Below are 8,370 nucleotides of genomic sequence, written 5' to 3' on the forward strand. Positions count from 1 at the left end.
CTGTAAAGATTTTCTCACCATTTACAGTCATATGAAAAAAATGCTCTAAGTTACTAGTGATTAGAGAAATGCAAATTAACACAATTTTGAGGCACCACCTCACACTTCTCAGATTGGCTATGACAGGAAATGATAACAATAAATGTCGGAGGGGTGGGAAAATTGAGACTCTAATACATTGTTGGTGGAGTTGTAAAATGATCCAACTATTCTGGAGAACAATTTGGAAATAAAACTGTTTGACCCAGCAGTGCCATTACTCCAAACCTCTCCAGCTCTTTTATATAGGGACAACCAAAGAAAGTCCATTTTCCTGCCGTATCAGCCAATGTTTTCTAAATTTGAAGAGAATGATTCTATCCATGAAGATTGTTCTTTTTTCCACACTAAACTCTCATATACTCCTTCAGCCTTTTATTGAATAATAAATGCCAGCCCTTCCTGGTAGACCCCTAAGCTTTCTTCAAGAGCTATGATGGGGGGATCCCTTAGTCCTTCTGGGTACAGTTCCTCAGCCTGCCTAAGGAGCCATGGTGGGCACCTCTTAGCCAGGCTAAAAGAGGCTCAGAGCTCTATGGGGAGGATATTTTCAGATATGCTATTGGTATCAGAGTAGGCACAGGTTGAGTTCTAGGACCAGCACTTGGACCACTTCTGATTCAAAGGACAAGACTAGAATGTAAGACAGGAAAAAGAAGGAATCAGATGCACAGGAGAAGCCATCTCCAAATAAGTGAAACACTGATTAAATGACTTCTCCCTCAGGCCATGGAGGAGACCCAGACCTAAACATAGTCTCTAAAGCAGAAAAATGCAGGATCATTTCAGGAAGAGAGAGGAGGTATCCAAGCCTGGTCTTTCCCAGGAGAGCAGAACGACTTTGGACCCATGTCAAGAGGGTCTCCAGGATACAATGATAGAGAAACCATTGCTAGAAGAAGGTAACCAGAACCCAAGGAAAATATTGCAAATATGTGAAGAGATGTATCCAAGGTCCCTCCATTTTTATTTCTTAATCATGAAACTTAGACAGAAAGGAGCTATAGTGAACATTATGTCAAAAACAGAATCAGAACTTTTCAAAATGGGGAAAAGTCAATGTGAATGATAAATTCCTCATGGGAATGTGCCAGAGTCCTTCAGCCTGCCCCCACTACATACCTTGCTAGGCTTTCACTGGTAGTTTTGTCCTAAGAATTATGACACGCTACAATGTCCCCATTGGAACTCAAATACACTTGGAGATGATTCTTGCTGATCCCAATCATAAAGTTGCTATGTTTGAAGAAGAGTGAATACAATTTGAGGGATTTGCTCAAACTACATGCTCAATGTCTGAAAGCAAGGCCAGAATCTAGGCCTGGGGATGACTGGATGTTTGGCGATTGGCTCATGGAGGAAACAGTCAGCAATGTAATATTGCAGCACATGTGCTTTATCTTCAGTCAGGCGCTTGGCCTTTGGTGCCTGTTTAATCACAGATTGGCTACATGACTTTGTGCATTTACATCTCTGGGCCTAAGTTTCCTGGGAATAGCTAAGTGATTCCCTAGCTCTAATCTTCCAAGAGTCATGGACAGTAAAGAGACCAATACATCCTGAGTTAAAGAATCAAGTAGGATAGTAGTGGAGATGAAGATTAGAAAAGTAGCTTTGTGGAGGGCTGAGGAGATAGCATTTTTATTCTATAGACAATAGTCAAAGCTAGGTAGCAGAGTGTATATAGTGCAGACCTGAGTTCAAATCTAGCCTCAGACACTTATATACCTGGGCAAGTCACTTAACCCTGTTTGCCTCAACATCCTCCCCTGTAAAATGAGTTGGAGAAGGAAATGGCAAGCAACTCTAGTATCTTTGCCAAGAAAATTATAAAAGGAGTCATAGCAAGTTGGATATCACTGAACAACAGCAGTTTTGAAAGTTTTGAAGAATAGTAATATTTTAAAATAAATAATATATATATTCTGTTTATTAAAAAAAAAAAAGAATAGAAAAAAGAAAGAAAAGGAAAACAAAACAAAACAAAACACTGTCACATGCCCAGCAGAATATCAGGGAGGATTCAAAATACATAACAATAAATTTCCAGTTCAAGAAAGGATATGTAATAATAGAAGAAATTATATTCAGATAGTAGAGGTATTTTGAAAATAGCATTGTATGAATATTAAAGGGGTAATATAGAAGAACATAGGTGGGAATGGATAGAGATACCAAGTTATTTATGTCCAATTGTAGAAAATTATTCAGCTATAGAATGCCCATAATGCAATAGCTACAAAAGAGTTTCAAGAAATAATTGATTTAGAAACAAATGTGGGGAAAAGAAAGAGATGTCAACTAGGTTTTGATCCTTTGTGATTAGAAGAATGATAATACCATGAATGGAACTAGAAAAGCCAGGAAAAGAAGCAGGGTTTGTATTGAGGAAGATTAGTTGAATTTAAGATGGGAAAAGTTGAATTTGAAATAATGGTGGAGGGGCAGCTAGGTGGCGCAGTGGATAGAGCACCAGCCCTGAATTCAGGAGGACTTGAGTTCAATTTTGGTCTCAGACACTTAACACTCCTAGCTGTGTGACCCTGGGCAAGTCACTTAACCCCAGCCTCAGGGGGAAAAAAAAAAAAAAAGAAATAATGGTGGATACATAGTCCAAGATTCCCCCAGGCATTGGAGATATGGGCCAACCACTAGAAGAGATGGACCACAAATAGGAACAGGATTTACTTGTATAAAAATATTTATAGCAGCTCATTTTGTGATGGCTAAGAATTGAAAATCAAAAGGATGACCATCAATTGAGGAATATGATTGCAATGGAATACCATCATCCTATAAGAAATACTGAGCAGAATGATTTCAGAAAAAACTAAAAAGACTTACTTGAACTGATGCTGAGGGAAGTCAGCAGAACCAGAACATTATGCACAGTAACAGTAATATTTTATGATGAAGAACTTTGAATGACTTAGCTATTCCTAGCAATACAATGATTCAAGACAATCCCAAAGGACTAATGAAGAAGTGTATTATCCCCCTTTAGAGAAAGAATTCATACTGTCAATACAGAATGGAGTATGTTGGGTTTTTTTTTTAATTCTTTAAAATTTGAGTCATCTTGTACAAAATGACTAATATGAAAATGTTTTACATGATTGAACATGTATAACCTATATTTGATTGTTTACCATCTCAAGGAAGGAAAAGGGGAGGGGAGGGAAGAAGGAATTTGAAACTCAAAACTTTAAAAACACACAAATGGTAAAAATTATTTTGTCATATAATTGTCACATATATATATATATATATATATATATATATATATATATATACACACACATACATATATATACATACATACATATTAAACAAATAGTTGTATTATCCAAGACTGAGATTATAGAGAGAAATAAGCTAAGACCTGGTTCTTAGTTGGGAAGGCCATATCTGGAACTTGGCAAAGCAAGACAAATGCAGAATTGATCATCAAACACACACATACACACACACACCACACACACACACGGTCTCTGGCTCCTTCTCTCTCGGTCTTTGTGTGTCTCTCTTTTCTCTCTCTCTCTCTCTCTCTCTCTCTCTCTCTCTCTCTCTCTCTCTCTCTCTCTCTCTCTCTTTCTGTCTCTCTCTGTGTGTGTATGTCTATCTTTCTCTTTTTCTTTCCTCTCTTTCATGTCGCTGTCTCTTGCTATCTTTGTTTCTCAATGTCTCTGTTTCTCTGTCTAGGTCTCTCTTTCTATTTCTTTCACACATACCCATACTCTATTCTATAAACTCTACCAACTTCTTATCACATTCAGGATAAAATATAAAACCCACAATTTGGAATTCAAAGACTTTTACCACTTGAACCCTTCCAAACTTTTCATAATTCCAGGGCTGATGTTTTACCCACCACACCATCTGGTTGACTGACACACACATACCAGAGCTAGCTCAATGTTTGGGAGGATCCAAAGAAAAGTGTGGGACAGAGAAGGTCTAGAGAGTTTGTGGGGTGATCTCATTGTTGTATGCCTGGATAATCTGGGTTGTATACCAATGCCATGCCAGGAAATTGAATTACTTCCATCTGAATTATCTTAAGAAGATCCTGTTTAGGATGATTTCAGAAAGGCCTGGAGAGACTTACATGAACTGATGCTGAGTGAAATGAGCAGGACCAGGAGATCATTATATACTTCAACTACAATACTATATGATGATCAATTCTGATGGATGTGGCCATTTTCAACAATAAGATGAACCAAATCAGTTCCAATAGAGCAGTAATGAACTGAACCATCTACACCCACTGAAAGAACTCTGGGAAATGACTATGAACCACTACGTAGAATTCCCAATCCCTCTAATTTTGTCTGCCTGCATTTTGGATTTCCTTCACAGGATAAATGTACACTATTTCAAAGTCCAATTCTTTTTGTTCAGCAAAACAACTGTTTGGTCATGTATACATATATTGTATTTAATTTATACTCTAACATATTTAACATATATTGGTTGACCTGCCATCTGGGGGAGGGGGGGAAGGAGGGAAAAAATTGGAACAAATGGTTTGGCAACTGTCAATGTTGTAAAATGACCCATGCAAATATCTGGTAAATAAAAACTATTAAAAAAAAAAAAAAAGAAAAAGAAAAAAGAAGAAGAAGATCCTGTTTAACATATATTTTAACATGTATTGGAATACCTGCCATCTAGGGAAGGGGGTGGGTGGAAGGAGGGAAAAATTTGGAACAGAAAGTTTTATAAGGGTCAATGTTGAAAAATTACCCATGCATATGATTTGTAAATTTAAAAAAAAATGATCCTGAAAATCACCTGGCAAGATAAGGTACCAGACACTGAGATTCTTTCTTGAACTAAATTACTGCCAATCCCATTGGGCTGGCCACATTGTACAAATGTCATGTGCATGCTTGCCAAAAAGACTTTTATGGAGAACTCACAGAGGGCAAGCACTCACAAGATAGTCAAAAAAAGCAATACAAGGACACTTTCAAGGTCTCTCTTGAGGACTTTAGAATTGATTTATGACTTGGGAGACACTATTACAGGACCTGCCAGCATGGTGTGCCCTCATCAGAGAAGGTGCTGTGCTCTATGAGCAAAGCAGAATTGAATTAGCTTAGAAGAAATGGGAAATAAACAAAGTTAGACAATCCACCCCAAATGTGCATAGGGCCTATGTGGCAAACCTGTGGCAAAGCATTCCAAGCTCCTATTGGTCTGATCAGTCACTGTCAGACACACTAACTTGACTCTAACATAGTGATGTCATTTTAGTCCTCTTTGAGAATCAAGGACAACAACAGTATGCCTGGGACATAATAGGTTATTAATAAATGCTGAGTTCAAAGAAAAGAAGAGTAAACTGTCTCAAAAGCCAAGGGACAAAGGTTTAAAGTGATTAGGAGGTGAGATGCTGTTCTACATTTAGATTCTGCAAAATAGCTTCCCAATTTTCTCAGAAATTTTTGACATGAATTCTTCTGTATGTTGTATGTATGCATCAACTTCTCTATTTCTGAATTGCTTGTGTTTTTTTTTTTACTTTTAATACTTTTGATATTCAGAGTTTTATTTTTGTTTATTTTGTGTTTATTGGATTTTTAATATGTTGTTTTTCTGGTTTTTAATTTTCATACTCCATTCATTGACATATTCTCTCTATTGTAGAAAAAGTTCAAGTATAAATTTTCTCTCAATGACTTCTTTGACTACATCCCACAAATTGTGTTGTAATTGTTGCTATAAGTTTTAATGAAAGACCTATCATTTCAATGATTTGTTCTTTGGACCATTAATTCTAAAGGAATAAGCTATTTAACCTATAATTAATTTTAATCTTACCTTCAATAACCCTTTATTGAATATAATCTTATTTCATTGTCATCAGTAAAAGATTTACCTTCTAAATCTTCTTTTCTGAATTGTTTTATGAGGCTTATATATTATAATATGATCAATTTTTATAAAGGTGTCATACACACTTTAGAAACATTTGCTGTTGCTGCTTTTGTTCAGTTTGTTTTTTCAGTCATATCTGACTCTTCATGATCCCGTTTTGGGTTTCTTGTCAAAGATACAGTAATTCGCCATTTTCTTCTCCAACTCATTTTACAGTTGAAGAACTGTAGTTGAAAAAAGGGTTGTGACTTGTTTTCTGAGGCTACTGTCTGAGGCTAGATTTGAACTCAGAAAGATGAATTTTCATGATTCCAGGTCTGACACTTTGTCCACTGTGGCACCTAACCATCTTGTCTTCCTCCTTCTCTACTCATAAACACACACACACTCTTTCTACTCTTACTTAACAGTTGGCAAAGTTCTATTATAGCTAACTTTTCTAAAATCCTATTCAGACCCTTAATGCCCTAAAAAAATTTTTTTGGATTTATCAATTCTGTTAAACATTGAGATTCTCAACTATTAGTGTTACTATATATTGCTTTCTATTGCTTGTTTAACTTTTCCTTTAAGTATTTAAATACATTAGATGCAAATACATAGTTTTGAAATTAATTTATTGTCTATGGTGCCTTTCATCATAATCTCTGATTATTGATTTTTAAGTCTATTTTTGCTGTAGCTTTGTCTCAGATCATGATTACTGTTCCTGCTTCTGTAAGTTCAGATGAAAGATAATAGATTCTGTTCCAGCTTCTTATCTTATGCCATGTGAATCTTTCAAGTATATTTCTTTTAAACAATATATTGCTGGATTTCATTTTCCATTTCTGTAGAGAGCTACAGATAGTGGGGGAACTCTAGGAAAGGTATAAGATCCTTCAGCCTAGAGGGAACCTGCTGAAAATGTCTGATTCGGCTCCCCATCTCATCCTTCCTGAGAAGTCAAAGGTGGGGGGGGGGTGACTACCTGTGTTCTACTTGAAGCAAGGGATACTTACAGTAAAGAGGTAGTGTCCGGATAGTACATTTTGGCACCCCAGCATGGGGTCTCTAGAAAGCACACTACACATGTCATTCTGTTGTTGTCTTCTGTTTTATAGGGGGCTCATTTAATTCATATTCAGAATTATGCTTTTGATTTTATATTTTTATCTATCTTAATCTTTTGTATTTTTCTCATGGGTCCCTCCCTACTCCCTTTATAAAGAAGAAAAAAGTTATGAAGTGAAACAGGAATCATTTCCATACCATTGCCCTATATTTGATGCAGTCAGCCTCTCTTTCCTTGTCCTTTCCTTCCCCTTATCTAGAACCTAATCACAGATTTTAAAACCTTTTCAGAGTTTAAGGTTTGTTTTGCTTATGATTAATGCCTCCCTAAACCAATAAGTTTTATTCTCTTATTCAACTTATTCATCTCTCTTATTCAGAACTCACTTTCCTTTCTTTGTCTTTCCTTCATTTCACTTTTAAGTTAAATGTGTTTTCTATACCAAACTTTGTGTAAATGTTTTACATTCCTTTACCCAGTTCAGATGAAATTAATTTCCTATAACATTCCTCATTTATGTAGATTTTAAAATTTTGTCTCTAAATTATATGTCCTTCCACATTTCTTCTCTAGTATATACTTTTCCTCTTTCCTTTTTTAAAGACTGTCAAACAGAACAAAATCAATCTCAGATTTCTTTCTTTTTTGATCTTCCTATGACTGTTGATTCAAATTCTGAGGGGTTACTTTTATTAGTACTCCTTCATCCCTTAGAATAGAAACATTTCATTCTTATAAAGTCCCTTTGGATTGTTCACTTGTATTTACCTTTTTTTTTTTTTTTTTTAATTTCTCTTTGCTCAGAGGCAGTTAAATGATACACTGGATAGAGCTCTGGCATTAGAGTCAAGAATATCTGATTTCAATTATACCCTCAGATATTTATTAGTCATGTGACTCTAAGCAGGTCATTTAATTTTTGCCTTAGATTTCTCAAATTATAAAATTTAATAACAGTTTCAACATCTGAGCATTTTTGTGAGGATCAAATAAGGTAATATTTGTAAAGTGCATAGCAAAGTACTTCTCCATTCACCTTTCTATTTTAAAATTTCCACTAAGCTCTGGAACTTATATAAGAAAGATTTGTTAGTTCTCTGTCATTAAAAATTTATTCACTACCTCCCATCCCATTTGTACTCAAGTTTTCTGGGCAAGTTATTTGCAATTGTAAATTTATTTCTTTTGACTTTTGCAATATCACAACCATGTTCTCTCCTCCTTTGTGATAGTGGATATTAAATCTTATGAGATTCTGACTGTTTTTCCTCAGTACTTTGAATTCTATTTCCAATTACTTGAAGTATTTGTCTTGACTTGGATGTTCCAGACTTTGGCTATAAACATTCCTGGAAATTTTTATTTTGAGTATGCTTTCTATTTTTTTCCTT

The sequence above is a fragment of the Sminthopsis crassicaudata genome, chromosome 5 (genome assembly GCF_048593235.1).
Source record: "Sminthopsis crassicaudata isolate SCR6 chromosome 5, ASM4859323v1, whole genome shotgun sequence".
NCBI lineage: Eukaryota > Metazoa > Chordata > Mammalia > Dasyuromorphia > Dasyuridae > Sminthopsis > Sminthopsis crassicaudata.